This window comes from Neofelis nebulosa, chromosome 1, assembly GCF_028018385.1.
Source record: "Neofelis nebulosa isolate mNeoNeb1 chromosome 1, mNeoNeb1.pri, whole genome shotgun sequence".
NCBI classification, from domain to species: Eukaryota; Metazoa; Chordata; class Mammalia; order Carnivora; family Felidae; genus Neofelis; species Neofelis nebulosa.
The window spans coordinates 102,235,401-102,250,626 of NC_080782.1; the positions used below are offsets into that span (position 1 = coordinate 102,235,401).

General features: G+C 45.2%; 1 long non-coding RNA gene across 2 annotated transcripts; it reads right to left on the minus strand.

The window, feature by feature from the left end:
• Positions 1-1,074: 1,074 nt before the first annotated feature.
• On the minus strand, positions 1,075-13,976 carry LOC131511813 (uncharacterized). 2 transcript variants are annotated; one of them, XR_009261757.1, is made up of 3 exons: positions 13,841-13,976; positions 7,074-7,257; positions 1,075-1,264 (listed from the first exon to the last, which is right to left on the minus strand). It is a non-coding gene; the product is annotated as an uncharacterized LOC131511813 (long non-coding RNA). The 2 variants fall into 2 exon arrangements; XR_009261760.1 differs by having other exon boundaries at positions 7,138-7,257; positions 13,841-13,972.
• Positions 13,977-15,226: the final 1,250 nt, after the last annotated feature.

A 15,226-nucleotide genomic window follows, 5' to 3' on the forward strand; every position in this document is an offset into this window, starting at 1 on the left:
GCAACTGCAACACTGTACTGTGCCTGTCCAAGGGGGAGAGAACAAGGGTGAGAGGTCCAGGCTCTGAAAGGAGCAAGGTTATATGAGCAATTCCTTACATTTGTAGGTTGGGTTGTTTTTGGTTTTGTTTTTGTTTTCCCTAAACATTTCACTTTGGAGTGCTTGGGTTTAATCAGAGAAGCCGGGAAACGTTCTGGGGATGTCATCTCACAGAGTGCCCAGAGAAGACAGATTCAGCAGATTCGGGAGCAGAACCCCCAGAACCCCTCTAGGGGTTGTGAGGAGCTATCAGTCTGGGCCTGGGTGTAGTGCCCTCCCTCTCAGGAGGAAGGATGCCAGGCGGAGCTGCTGCCGAACACATATTGTGTTCGACCCGGAAATAATCCTTTCAGTGTGAGTATGCAAATGATGTCCTTCCTCTATCAGTTTGAAAATGAAATCATGTTTACCCAGTTTGTTTCAGATGAGAACTCCTTACCCTTAGGGTTTGTTTTTACACTACTTTTCACAGACCTGGCACACAGCAGTCACATAATAAAAACTCACTGAACGAATATATGACCTACTATCCAAAGGACAGTTAAGTACCCATAGAGTAAACATGGGAAAATAATTTGGAAATGACTGAAACGCCATTGATTCAACCCTTAGGGATTAAAGGGTTAGTTTTACATTCGACCTAAGGATTTTAAACCCTTACCTCCACCACATGTGCCCTGTTAAAATCTTATATAGCCTTTCAGATACCCTAGAAAGTGGGCCAACAAAGCATGGAGACACAGTATCACAGAAGTAAAGACGGAGAAAATTTCAAGGGAGAGGAAGTAGCCAGTGGCTCAAACACTGCTGAGAGGTTTCAGAAGCTAAGGGCTGAGAGGCAGAATTTGATTCGGTAAAAGGGAAGTTGCTCACTTTATGATTTCCCACCTGCCTCAATTCCCACATGTTGTGAAATGAGGAAAGAGAATCTTGTTCTACAAGCTGGATTGCTTGTGATGGTGCGAAGATTGTGCTTTGAAAGAATATTGGTTAGAAGTGCATTTTGCTGCATGTAAGAGAAATCAAAACACAAAATCTTAACCAAGTGGATTTTATTTTGCTTAGTTAAGGAGAAGTTTTGAGACAAGCCATGAAGAGCTGTTATAAATGTTGAAGGTAAGCATCAAGGACCTCCGGACCTTTGGCTGTTTATTCCACCCATTTGTCGTGTGTGGGTTTCATCCTCATGGTTGCAGAGTGGCTGCCCAGCCTCCAGCCATCATTCCTACCAAGAAGAAGAGAAAAAGACATGAAAATTTCCCATATTATCCGAGTCTGTCTATTTTCATCAGAAGCCCCCATCCTGTAGACTTTGCTTACAGGTCATTAGGCCAAATTGGGTGACACAGCTGCTCCAATGTGTAGAGGAGTCTGGGGATGTGAGTATTTTCACCTGAGCACATTGCCAGTCATTTCTTCTGGCAAGGGAGCAGAAAACCTATACTGGGGGAGCAACCAGCAGTATCTTCTGTGGGGTGATTATGTGAGAAAGGTTAGGCTTGAACATAGCAGCATGCAGCCTTCTTAGACTTATTACTTTTCTTTGTGAGAGACAAAAATATTAAAGCAATCCATTTGATTCTAATTCTAACAGGAAGTAAAGAATAAATCACAATCAGCCCCGGGCTAGTTTTCCTCATAAAATGGGGGGCACTTAGAGGGATCCACGTCCTCTAAACCTCTGTGTTCCAGCCCTTTTGGTCTTACCGACAGGGCCTCCTATTTTTTAAAATTAAATTCCACCTTGCAAAAGTAGTTGGAAAAATCCAAGCTCCCCAAGTTGCTAGGAGACCCGAGGGGCTTTATTGGGTGAGCGGTCTGGGGCCTGTGTGGCTGAATTTCTCTCTCCTGATGACAGACATGCCTGAAATGTGTTTCATCTCCAAAGCTGTGTGGAGGTGGGCAGAGTTTCAGCTCTGAGCAGAGGGCGATCCCCCCATCACAGGCTGTGGCAAGTTCTCCGGAAGAGAAGCCACAGGCTGCCGAAGTACAGAAAAGGGTTTGCGACCTTCCTTCCATCAGGCAGCGACCCTGCTAGAGCAGTCCCATCTTCAAGAACCCTCTGCCCTCACCCTGTTAAGGCTTGCTCCCCCGGGTTGCTATTCTCAGACCAGCGAGCTCCTGGGGGAAAGGGTCTGTGCGACGCAGCCTGTGGTCTCCGAGACGAGCCGTGGATGCCAGGATGGATCTGCTTTTCCTCCCAGTCCCCCCGCCCCGCCATCTTTCTGCCCTGTCTCTCTGCCCTTCCCCCCTCATTGCTGGAATGATATCTTTGTTAGCTAAATTGAGCACGTGCCAGATGCCCTTCATCTAAATGAGCAAGTGCTTTCTGGGACGCGGCCTGATGAAAGCATAGCCGAGCAGAGCTCCATGAGCGCGCCAAACCCGGGCTGCCGGAAAGGAAAACCGTGTTATTTTAAGAGGACTGCGTGCGCCGGCTCATGGTCAGACACCAGGAAGAGGCAGAGTCGCGTAGCAGGATCTTCATTCCTGTGCAGCCCTCCCGGCCCGGCACCCTCCGGCTGCAGATGAGAGATGGCTCTGGGGAAATTCCATTCTGTAATTCATTTAAGCAGGATAAACAGAGCTCCCGCTCTGGAAGATTCGGCCTAGAGCACAAGGCGCTCGGCGTCTGCATGGGGTCTCGGATGTCCACAGGCACACAGGAGTCAGGCGACCTGAGATGCAGCCGGCCCTGACACCAAAAAGCCATCGGACCTGAGTAAGTGACTTCATCTTGGTCTGTCATCTCTGAAGTGATTCGAGCTGTGTAGAGCCCTGAGGGCTGCAAAGGCTTTTAGAGTTTCCAGACATTTGATTTAAATTTCATTAAAGTGTTTTTCCAACTGTATATAAAAAAACAGACACAATCAAATATGACATGTGCCAAATTTTAACCCGCTAAAGACTGCCGACGTGTTCATTATGAAGCCATATAAACACCTCTTTGCGGGGAAACCTTGTAATAAAGCTGTCTTGCCATCTGTCTAATCGAACAGTAACCCGAGGTTGCAAAGAAAGTTATCTTTAAAAAAAAAACAAAAAACACCCAATTGTTACCATGTGCAACTACTTATCTGAGTGCACATTTTTTCTTGTCAATATTGTGCAACCAACTAGTCCAGAGAGAGACTAGATGCAGAGGCAGACCTGACTGATCCTATCCACCTAAGTTCAGTTTGGGGGGGTTAAAATAGCCTTATTATACTCACGGGATAGCCTATAATTTAAGTTCTTTTTAACTTCAAAATGCATTCACAGGAATAAAACACTGCTCTTATTTTCTGTGGAGGTGTTCTAAACAGTTTGAAAATTGTTAGAGCAGAGACTGCAGAAGGGGGCTATTGCTTTCTGAGTTTTGGTGGCTGCGTGCCCAGCTGTGGGTCAGGCAGTCACCAAGACAGGATTCCTCAGGCCATGGGCAGCAGTGGGCAGAAGAAGTTGGCGGGCTGGTGGTTAATGAAACTTTGCACGTATCCAGTGTTCACTGGCAGAGCCCAGCCTTGGAAGAGGGTGCTGGTCATTTCTAAATTGCTGGAGATTCAGGAACCTACAAATGGGTACAGGCAAAGGTGAAGCTGTGGCCTAGACAGGCCGTGAGCGCATCAGACTGGTTGCTGCAAAGTGGTTATGGGGCTGGGGGCACGGTGGGGGGGAAAGAACAGAAACTTGGGGACTTTTAAGAGAAAGCTCCCAGTGGGTAAAGCTTGGTCCTTAGTCCTCGCTGCTGATTTTGAATAATTATCTGTGTAGGACTTCAGGCAGACTTGCTGTCTCTTCGGCCAGGAGAACCTTGTTACCTGGGTATTTGATTCCCTCTCCGTTGGGAACTCCAAAGAGCACAAATAATCCCCCACCACTGCCCCTTCTTTAATTCAGCTAGCAGTTGAGACAGGGGTTCTCACAGTGTAGGAATCCCCTGGAGAGCTGGTCAACCTCCACATTTCTGGCCCCTCCCCCACTCAGGGATTCTGATTTAGTAGGTTTAGTAAGAGACCTGAGAATGTTCATTTCTTGCAAGCTCTCAAGTAAGCCTAATGCAGCTGATCCCTGAACCGCACCAAGTAGCACTGATTTCAATAGTGATGGGACACTCACTACATTCAGCATGATGCAGGGGGCCACAGAAGACAAAACAGGAAATCCTCAGTTGAATAAAGGGAACTGGAAGCCCTCTTTCATCATCGTGATCAATCGGAGATTTAAAGAGAAATCTTCAGTTGGGATCCACAGAGGATAGAGGGGAGAAATCGCAGGGACATGGAGAAATAAGACAGGGTCCCGGCCTTTGACCTATAGTCCATATAGTTGTCTACCCCAGAGAACAAAATGAAGATGAAAAGCAGATTCAGGTCAAGAGCACACTCTTGCAAAATGAGCACGAAAAGTGAGAGAGAAAGCAAAAGTGCTTCGAGAGCATTCTCCAAGTTGGGGCTAACAGGCCATGGTTATCTGAGCAGCGTGATGAGGCACTTTCTTGAAAGCTCTGTTGGGAGGAGGGGCGTTCATGTGATGCCAAGAGCAAATCTTACCCAATGGCTGCAAAGAGAGCCAGAATCTGTCTCTTCGCACACCACTGACTCCCTCCATTTTCTTTACACTTCTCTTATTATTCCCACAAGGAATACCTTTCTTTGGCCAAAGAGTTGCCATGATATCTCCCTGTCCCCCTCATTGGTTTAAAAGGTATGCTTAACAGGATCTCATATGCAGCTGCTGTTCTTTGATATAGCAGCTGAGAAAGAAAGGGCTCAGGACAGACCTTTTGCCAACATGGTGGTGAGTGTGGCTCTGTTATTTTCAAATTTGCTGCTAAAATGCCATACCCAACCTTTTGAAAGAGACAAACAGATGGCCTGTAGTTCAGGATGCTGTGTGTTGTGGCTACAGTTGGGGAAATCATATGACTCATTTGTATAAACTTAATAAACTATTTTTTTTCTCTCATAATGTAGCCATAAGCATTAATTACAGCATAGAAGTATATGTATTTGGACCTATAAAATCCTCCTAACCAGCCAAAGCAAAAGGAAAAACTATGGAGCATTTGGAACTTTAAAAATGAAGTTTTGAAATGACCCTATTGGAATTGAACATTTTTGCTTCAGCAGAGTTGGACTCCAAAAAGGAAAACAAAGACTAAGACATAAACCAAATTGCTTTTAAGAATTATCCTGTGGCAAGGTTATTTATTTTACTTGGAAAAACCAACATAGAATGTGTTTGCACTGAGTGATCCATATTTACATGTGGTGGAGATAGTACTCAGCTTAGTACAAAAGCTCATTTCAAGTCAGCGTTAGGAACTAAGAATACGTTTTCTCATAGAAAAAAAAATTGTTATACATGGTGGAAAAAAATGTGGGATGGGCACACATAAGGCTACACAGCCCATGATTAAGCTAAAGAGCAGGTCAAAGGATGCTCACCTGGGTAATGGAGCCCCAACCTTCTGAACAGGAATTATGGGGACAGGAGACTAGGCAGAGAAAAGTGACACTTCCACCTTTGCTGGGTGCCTGAGTGTTGGAAATGGATGTTTCATTTCCTCAAGAAAATGCGTTTTTAAAAAATGTTTATTTATTTATTTTTGAGAGAGTACAAGCAAGGAAGGGGCAGAGAGAGACAGAGGGAGACACAGAATCTGAAGCAGACTCCAGGTTCTGAGCTGTCAGTGCAGAGCCCGACGTAGGGCTCAAACCCACGAAGTGTGAGATCATGACCTGAGCTAAAGTTTGACGCTTAACTGACTGAGCCACCCAGGCGCCCCTCAAATAAATGCATTTTTTATTGAGTATCCTGTGTGCCAGACATCATGCTGGGGTGAAGGGTTGTCATGGACAAGACTGAAAGATCCCTGCCCTTGGGGAGCAAATATTTTAATGGGGAAGATGGATGATTTAATAAAGAATTATAAGTGGGAGCTTCTGAAATCATAGGAGCCCCTGACTCAGACTTGAGGTATGAAGGAAGGCTTCCCAGAAGAGTTGACATCTAACATGAGGCCTAAAGGGTGAATAATCGTTAGCTAAGTGAGGGGAATCAGAGGGTCAAGGGGGAAAGAAGCCCTCTTCAATCAGAGGCATCTGTGTGGACAGAGTCCACAGTATGTGAGACAGCAGGCTGATGGGGGTAGGGGGAGAATGTGATGGCTTCCATTTTGGAAATGTTGACTGACAGGTCTGTGAGATGTAGGTTGTTGTGTAGAGAGTTGGGTAGGGATATGCAGCTCAGGAGGGCAGTCTGGGCTTAGAGTACAGACATGGGAGGCATCTGCATGAGGCTAGTGAGAAGGGAGCCAGTCACCCAAGGAGAGTAGGACCAAAGAAGCCAAGAAAAAAGATCCAAGAAAGCAGAAAGAGCTCACTAGGGTCAAGGGCTTTAGAAAGGTCAAATAAACCAAGAACCAATGTTTCCATTGCATTTTGTCACAATGGCACTCGAGCTAGACTGAGGTCGCTCGGAAGGCAGTGGAGGTGGGATCCAGCAGGCAGAAGACTTGGCACCAGATGGAAGGGCAGTGGGAGACGTGGGTAGACTGGGTGGGCAGGGTTCAGGCGGCTGCAGGGGCAGGGGCAGGGGCAGCGTGTAGTGCGGGAATAGTAGTGAACAGCTGAAAGAAAGCTAAGTGGAAGGAGGAAAGTGGTCTCGAGGTTTGAGGCGAGGGGGGAGTTGCTCCTTAGTTCCCTAAGCCTGCCTCTTTCTTCACCCCCAGAATGCCCACCTGCTTCCTTAATCTTCAAGCTGTGTCCTTCTAGCCCTCCCTGCCACTTTGCTCCCTTTACAGATCATCACAATTCTTGCTCCTCAATCTAGCTGCTTAGGTATTAGACACCTGATTGAACAAATTTGTGCTCAGGTCAGAATGACGGATGGCTCGTAACCCTAATTGAGGCATTTGCATTTCTGTGGAAAGGATCTTGGTCACCTAACTAAACCTCTGCTTCAAGGGTCTTCAAATAGAGGAACAAATGCAGCACACAGTTTTAGGCAGCGGGCCAGGATAACTATCTGGAGGCTGCCTCCAAGGGTACCTTTTACCCACAAAGCGATCCAAAGGACGCATGCCAAGGAAACAGAAACGTCTGCAGAGAAGACCTTGTGCAGCCAGCTTCCTGATGTGGATGGAACAAGATGCCTGGAGCAAATTTCTGGATGCTCTCCCAGCTCTCCCTCTTCCAGGCATGAGAATGGCCCAGAATCTGGAGATCATGGCTCCTGAAACAACCGATACAATGAAAGCCAGCAACCTAGCACATCAGCTTCCACTGGGTTAGGCTCACATTGGGTAGCACACATAAGGTATAAAGCAATGTACCGTGACAGTTGGAATTGACCTTGTAGACAGTGTCCACTGATGACAAAGTAATAATTTGCCATAAGTCAGCACTAAAGAGCCCTTTATTTTGTCATCCGTTACTGCAGCCTGGGGCATTGGAACTGTGAAAATATGTTTAGGATGGAGAAGTCTTTATTCCTCCCTGTGAGCTGTATACAAAATGTGTGGGAGTGTGTGTGTGCTCCCTGATCCTTTGGGCCCCAGGGATATACTAGCACAAAGAGAAACTCCACTTTTAATAACCCTGAAGTCTGTCAGCTTATGTCTTCAGATATGGAGTTCAAGATGTTTGTATCTTGAATCAGAAGCAATTTTTTAAACACATTTTATTGATTATTATTATTTTTTTTTACATTAAAGAGAAACATGCTCATTGGAAGGAGCTTGGAAATCACAAAAAGGCCCCCAAACAAAATGAAAGTTATCTCTGATTCCAGTTCCCAGGGCTAGTCACTGGAGTCTATTTTGATCCATTTCATTTAAGTCTTTTGCATTTCTCTTTCTGGGTCTCTAGCTCTGTCTGGTGCGCTCTCTCTCTCTCTCTCTCTCCCTTTCATTAGGGATAGTATCTCTATATAATTGTGTATCCTGCCATTTTAACTTAACTAAATCAGGAAATGTAAAAGCAGTAACAGACCTTTATATTTCCACATTTTCTCCTTTATTTCTGTCTATATCTTTCCCTCTCCCCTTGCCAGTATGTCTTTATTTTGGAGTATTTCCATTTTTTTCAAAGTTCAATTCAAAATGTAAAACAGTTTATGCTTTTTGAGTTTTATTTCCTCCTTACACTTGTTAAAATAGACCAGTAAAAAGAAAAGTTTTCCAGATTATGATAGATCCCCCTCCAACTATATAACTGGTTCAATTTAGAGTCTTAGGATAATGATCTGCCACCATATGTGGGTTATAACTTGAGGTTTGCATAAAAATATGTCTTGGATTAAGTGACTGTGCCACAGTGCCGGGGAACTGGCTTGTTTCTAGGAAGTTAAATATGCCTGACTTTTGCTTGATGCAGTCGCTAGAGCTTTCTGATGAAGGCAAATAAAACAATCAATTAGGGCTGTGACTTCAGGTGTGGTCTCTTCCCAATCGAGGTGTGCTCTGTGTTCAAAAAGCTTTTCTACAAAGGAGGCATAATGCCTCGGAAAGCAATTATCTTATTAAAGCCTACACTTGTCTGGGGAGCTGAGGTCAGCCACAAAGCCATTGGAAAAAAGAAGTTGTCTGCCATAGAAAGCAGTTTCTTTGCGGGGGGGAGGGTCGGTATGAACAACTGTGCTTTTGAATTGAGTGACCATCCGAGACCACGAGCCCATGTAGATTAAACACAGAGCAAACCTCGGACGTGACCGCCCCCTTTCCCTTCAAATCACTCCCATTTCAAAACAAAAACAAAAACAGAAATACTTTAAACTTAGCTTTCCAGAGCCAGTGCCCTCCCCCCAAACTGTCTGTTACTGCTTCTGCTTGGATTATTTTCATTTGGGTTGTGTTTTTCTGACCGAAGGCCAGGCCCTTGTCTTTGTGTATTTGTAAAGTGCCATGTCTACTTACTAGTCTTTAGAAATTACAGACAAAACCAGGAATGCAAGAGACACTGGCAGCTTTTCTGAACTGATACTCTGCCCGAGAACCAGAATGGAGTACTTTCATAAGGCAATATTGAAGCATTCTCATTTCAAGAAACTAAATTAAATCTACATTTGCTGAAAATGAAACCATTGGCAAAGTGTCTGCCCCCCGCCCCCCCCCCCCAGCCCCCGCCCCATCACCACACACACATGGTTCGTTGTGATGCCATATTAACGAGCTGTTGTTTTTCGATCAGTATAAAAGGGAGCACATCCTTTCTGGCGCGTGAGGCTCATGACAATTTCATGACAATGTTGGTTGAGTTTAGACTTCACGCCATCCTCTGTCCTTTTTGGTGCCAACTTCCTAGAGATCCAGAAGTTTGTTGGGCATGATGGTTTTCATCTTATGAGATGTATCTGGCTATGTTCAAGTTGCAGAATTTAGGAGCCATAGGAAAGAGAACCCATCATTGGAGAGACACAGAACTGTGAATATTTGGGTTCAGTTGATAGGTGCTATGAGGCCAGGTCAGCAGAGCAGAAACAACATGGAGGCAAAGCGGACAAAGCAGGATTCCTTGCTTCGTTCCTTCGTTCCTTCCTTCCCCCCTTCCTCCTTCCTCCCTTCTTTCCTTCCCTCCTTCCTTTTACCCTTCCTTCCTTTTCCTCCTTCCTTTGTTCTTTTCTTTCTTCTTCTTTCCGTCCCTCCCTTCCCCTTCCCTTGATGGAATTGGGTATAAAACATGGGGTCTATAAAATCTTTGTTTCTTAGAAATTTACTTCCTAGTTCTGTAGAAACAGTTGCATTAGATATTGTCTATGATTTAATAATATGCTTGTGAATTCAAAGATCTAAGCGCTGTATAAAATCAGCCAATTATGTTAAACTAGTATGTCTGCCTGTATTGTGTTTGTCATTAGCCTGCAAAGAAAGGCCTTTAAAATTGATACTTTAGAAAGCATTTGAGTGCATTTGTTTGGTATTGGTTTTTTTTTCAATAAAGTTTAATTAGTACAAAAAATATCTTTCCTTCCCTTCCTTCTTTTTCTCTCTCTCTCACTTCTTTCAACTGAATTTTGTAACAAATCGACTTCCTCACTTTGACAATAGACGTGGCTTCAAAAAGGCAGAAATAACTTGAAAATAACGTTTGAGATCTCCATGTCATGAACTTTCTTGCTCAACCAAGTTTGTAAAGTAATTCATATATCCGGTGTGGCTTGAACAACAGAATAGACCTTGAAGGGATTTGTGCCCAAACGTCCCCTCTTCCAGAGCACAGTGATGACCCCAAAGTCCACAGGGAAGTAGACCAGCCTAGCAAAACTCCTTGCAAGCTGGACTGTCCTAAAATGAACTGGCAGCTTTGGGGCAGCCTATGTTACTAGAGTGCTCGACCAGGCCCAGTTAAGGCACAAGGAGGCCAGGAAACTTAGTTGGAAGAAGTGTATTGAATTTAATGACCCAGGCAGGAGCAGAGGTCACTGCAACAGAACTCTGAAACAAAATCATCCCACATGGAACACTGCTGTCTCTTTCTCTTTGAAAAAGCCCAGGAAAGTCACAGGCAGAGCCAGAATATAAACTTAGAAATTTTACTTTTCATCTTAGGGATCGATAACTGAAATATTTAACAACATGCCCACCTCACAAAAATCAGGTTGGAAACTTAACGGTTAAGCTTTCATCACAGATTTTGTTCCAAATGTGCACTGTTGAGGAAAAGCAGTTAAAATATACGTTTTCAAACAATTGTGACTACTACAAGAGGGTTTTTTATGAGAACATTGTTTAATATAGTCACATTTCATTTCTAAAAATAGACAAATAACAAAATGACTCACAGATGTTGATTTATGAGAAAAATAGTGAACTGTATAAACTGTAATGTATATGAAGGAAGGGTAGGGGCCCTCATTAAAAGCCCCTCCATAAAAAGTGCCTCCTGCTCTCTGACTTCCCAGGAAATTCCTAGTCCTGGCTGGACCCCCGCACATGATGGACACTGGGACAGCAATTGATGATGACACCCGCGTCCAGCCTAATGCTCTCTGACAGGAGGGAGCACAGGTAAGGGCAGATTTTCTGAGCTGGCAATTCTCACTAGGTGGTCTACATCAGAATCACCTGGAATGCGGCTTAAATGCAGATTCCCAGGCCTCGCCCCTAGAAACTCAGAATCCCTTTAGAGCCCAAAAGTCTGCATGTTGAACTTGCACTCCAAGGCCTTCTGCTGCAGGAGGAACATGAACCACACTTTGAGAAACGCTCCCAGGGAAGCCATTTGCCCACTATCAGAATTGTGCCCGCAGTTTGGGGTTCACCCGGCCTTTCCAGTGGTTTCTGTTAACAGCTGAGGGAGTCTTTAATACACACGCTTTGGGGAGTCTCAAGGTCATTAGAGATGACCAAGCCCACATTATGCGTTGAGTCTGTAAACTGTTTACAATTAACTTAGGCGTAATTATCTAAATCAGACTGCCATTAATAGAGTGCGTGGTTCTGGAAATACACCTAATCCCTGCTGAGCTATATTGTAATTACTGTCAACATCTTCAGGCCCCTCCTGACTCAGCCCCACCCTAGTGTTCCTCCCTGGGAGATTGAACTTCCTGCCCCATTGCAGGAGGCTTTGCCCCTGTGTGGGTGGAAGTGGTGGGTGCTATTGTGAGCAGAAGCTTTACAAGCCACTGTGTGGTTCTGCCCTCTGTCTTCCCTCCGCCAGTCCCACCCAGGAAGTGCTCCTTTAGTCTGCACCCTCGGGGAAAGACAGACGGGCGGAACCCGCAGGTTCCAGGAGTAAGAAATAAACCCAACCTGCTTTACCTCCTGGACCCTGAGGAGGTGTTTGGTACCACAGTGTAACTGGGTGAAACCGGCCACTAATATGTCATATGGCTGCTCATTAGTGCTGGTGAAATACTAAACCGGGTGTGGCTAAGGGAAAGGTCTTGGTCCTCAGTGGGTCTGGGATTTTCTTTTGTCATCCGAATTCTTTGTGTTCCACACCAGTGTGTGTGTTTCCTTTTAATGGCATATTTCGTATTAACTGCAGAAAATTAGGAGTCATCTTGTAACGCTCAAAGTTCAGGGTTGAAATACCAGAACTTCATCAGCTATATCTCTGTAAATTAATCCCTAATTGCCAAGAACCTAGGAAGTTTCCTCCACTTCCGATATACTTTGCGGAGGGGCCTGGCACCAAATACCAATGAGCAGGGCCACTTGCTATATGTGGGGTTTTGCAGCTTCCTGTCTCACTTTCTGCGCCGAAGGTGCTGTGTCTGTCTTAGTGTCTCCATGGAGCTGTGGCCATGAGAAATGGTGTTTACTTGCCTCCGCTTTGTGGTGAGAGGGAAAAAATAATTCCACTTGAGACCATGCTTTGAGAGCTCCGGTATGGGCTTCACAGTATGTTCTGTATAACGTTATCAAATGTCTCTGTGAAAACTGGTGTTTTATTGCTTAACCATTTCACGTCTCACCGTGTTAAGCCAGTGTCCTTGTGTTATTGCCAGAACACGCCTGTGAGTTTCGAAGGCTGGGAGAGAAAGGAGTGCGCTGTGCTAGCTCACTGAGAATTTTCCAGAGGCCACAGCCCATCTTAACTCTAGGGCTTCTGGTACTGAGGGACCAACTTTTTCCGCTAATCACACCTATATTTTGCCAGGTCAGCTTCCAGATTTCCTACATTGTGTTGGGCTCATGCCCTGGGGCTAGTTTAAGCATAGACAAAGGAATTTATTCAAAGCTAGTGGCTTGTATCTTGGCCTTAGAATGGCCTCGTAGCAGGAATTAGGCAATTGTTGGGAGCCAGCCCAAAGCCTCACTCTCCAGACGTCTCTCCAAGTGTCCGTCATCGCCACCTTCCCCTGCCCTTCAGCCCCTACGATGCCTACAGCTCCAGAATCCACAGGTTACATACAGTTCCAGCCTCAAGCCCAGGAGGGACTGTTCCATTTAGTCTCAATTCTCATGCTCATCAATTAGACAAATATTTATTGAACACTAACTATGTTCTAGTCACTGTTGTAGGTGCTTGGGATATGTGAGGGAATGAAAAAGATCCCTGTCGGGTGGGAGATGGGAGCCAGAATCATATTCCATAAATATGGTTGTCAAAGGCCCAGCTCCATAGATCTCAGTAAGAAGAGGTCATTGTCAGCTGGGCAGACACCCCAGAAGGTGACACTGGCACAACCAAAAAGACAACGCCAAATGGGAAGATTGTAACTTTTTAGTTCACCCACGAGGACATGATCTCACACAACGTTTTTCGTTCGCGCTCTTGCAGTGCGTTATGAGCCTTATGCTATCACTCCTTGTTGGTTCTCTTTACTCAAAGCCGGGCTGGTGATTCATGCTATTAACTTCATTTCGGAGAAAAGCAAAAACAAACAAAACAAACGAGGGCAATACAAGAAAGGAGTTAGATGAAGTCCGTGTTGGTTGGGCACCACTCCTAAGAATTCTCTGGAAGCCAACGGATTCCTGAAACATGGTCCAGTGACCACCAGAGTTCACTTCTGGAATGAATGAATAGTTTTCTTGCAGTGTCTCTCAAAGCTGTCCCAAAGCTACGCTATTTTTCTAACACGTTCTATGCAGCTTTGTTTGCATCTTTGTGAAATAGATGGTGCCGTGGGCCACGGTTCTCAACCTTACTTCTTCTGCTCCTTGTGGCCGTGCAGCAGGCCTCCAGTTGGAGGTGTACAAAGCTATGGCATGAAGAGTTATTTTGTAACTGAAAATGTGTATTTGGCTTTGAGTGAAAACAACCAGACCCAGAACCTGAAAGGAGCTGTTTCAGCCGGACTGTGGAGACAGTGCAGCCAAGAGGCCAAGTAGAAGCAGGAGTGAGACTGGAAATGAGGGATTTACCTGACACTGCCACCGAAGTTGCCGGGAAAATCCTGGAGACTCGTTTCACTGGAACATGCGGTGACTTCATCCCCTAATGGGTAGTTCCATTTAGAGAAAGAAGAAAACGGTTGCAAGTGGCAAATTAGTCCAGTAAAAAGTGAGGATTGCTGACCCCTGCCCCAAAGACCAACATTAACCCAGCAACACCCAAAGTGCATGTGAGTCTCAGAGGTTCCTTCACAGAACATCAGATGAATGATTTCTGGGGAAGGGAGGAGGAGATTCCGGCAAAGAAGATCACCCAGGCAAAGACCTAGAGACCAGAAGTAACACACACAAACACAGTTGGAGGGGCTGTGCGTTATTTCCGGCTCACGTTGTAAGGTAGGGAATCCGAGGAACGAGGCTGGTAGAGGTGGACAGTGTTTGTTTTGTAGAGATTTGATTTTATTCTGTAGGTATAGGAAACCCTCGAATGGCCTGATTTGGATTTTGGCTGTTGTTGGGAGACAGTGTGAGTTTCTCCCTTTTGTTGCATGTATTGCAAATGAAGTACTCACTGCCCTTTTGTTTTTTGAATGATGTTTGTTCCAAGAATCCTAGCTTCCAAAGCAAACTTGGAAGGTAGACATAGTGATTCTCTGGAGCAAAGAGCAGGCAGCTTTGCTTACAGCCTGCTATAAAAGATTCACCTTCCCTTGGGGAGACTATGTGGCTCAGTCTTTTAAGCATCCAACCCTTAATTTTGGCTCAGGTCAGGATCTCACAGTCATGAAATCAAGCCCCATGTTAGGCTCTGCGCTGGGTGTAGAGCCTACTTAGGATTCTCTCTCTTCCTCTCCCTCTGCCCCTCCCCTGCTCGCATGGTCTCTCTCTCTCTCTCTCTCTCAAAAAAATAAAAAATTTTTCAGCTTCCCTAAGCTTAGGGTTTCTCAACTGGGACAGAATCCCACTGCATATGTAGCATCTGCCTGGGTCACTCCATGTTGCCCCTCTGGTTCTTGGGGAGGCAAGGGGAACTGAGATGAATGTGGAGTTCAAGCTGCTTGCTATGCTGGGAGTTATTAAGTCCTGTGCATCTGACCCAGGAATCTTGTGTATTCTGTCAGCATCCATGAAACTGCTAGAATCCAAGCTAACTTGTTAGCTCACAAGTAGGGTAAATCCTAGAACCTTCATGGCTCTCAACAGCTGGATGTTGGTCCAATAGTATGGAGGCTGTTGCAGTGACCCAGGTGAGAGAGAAATTCCTTAGCTAGGACTATGAAAGTAAGTATGGAGAGGAGGCAATAGATCCCAGAAATACTTAGAAAGTAAAATTGATGGGACTTGTGATGGTTTGGGATTGGAAGAGTTGGCAAAGGAGAGAGGTCATAGAGGATTCCAACTTCTAGCTTGAATGTT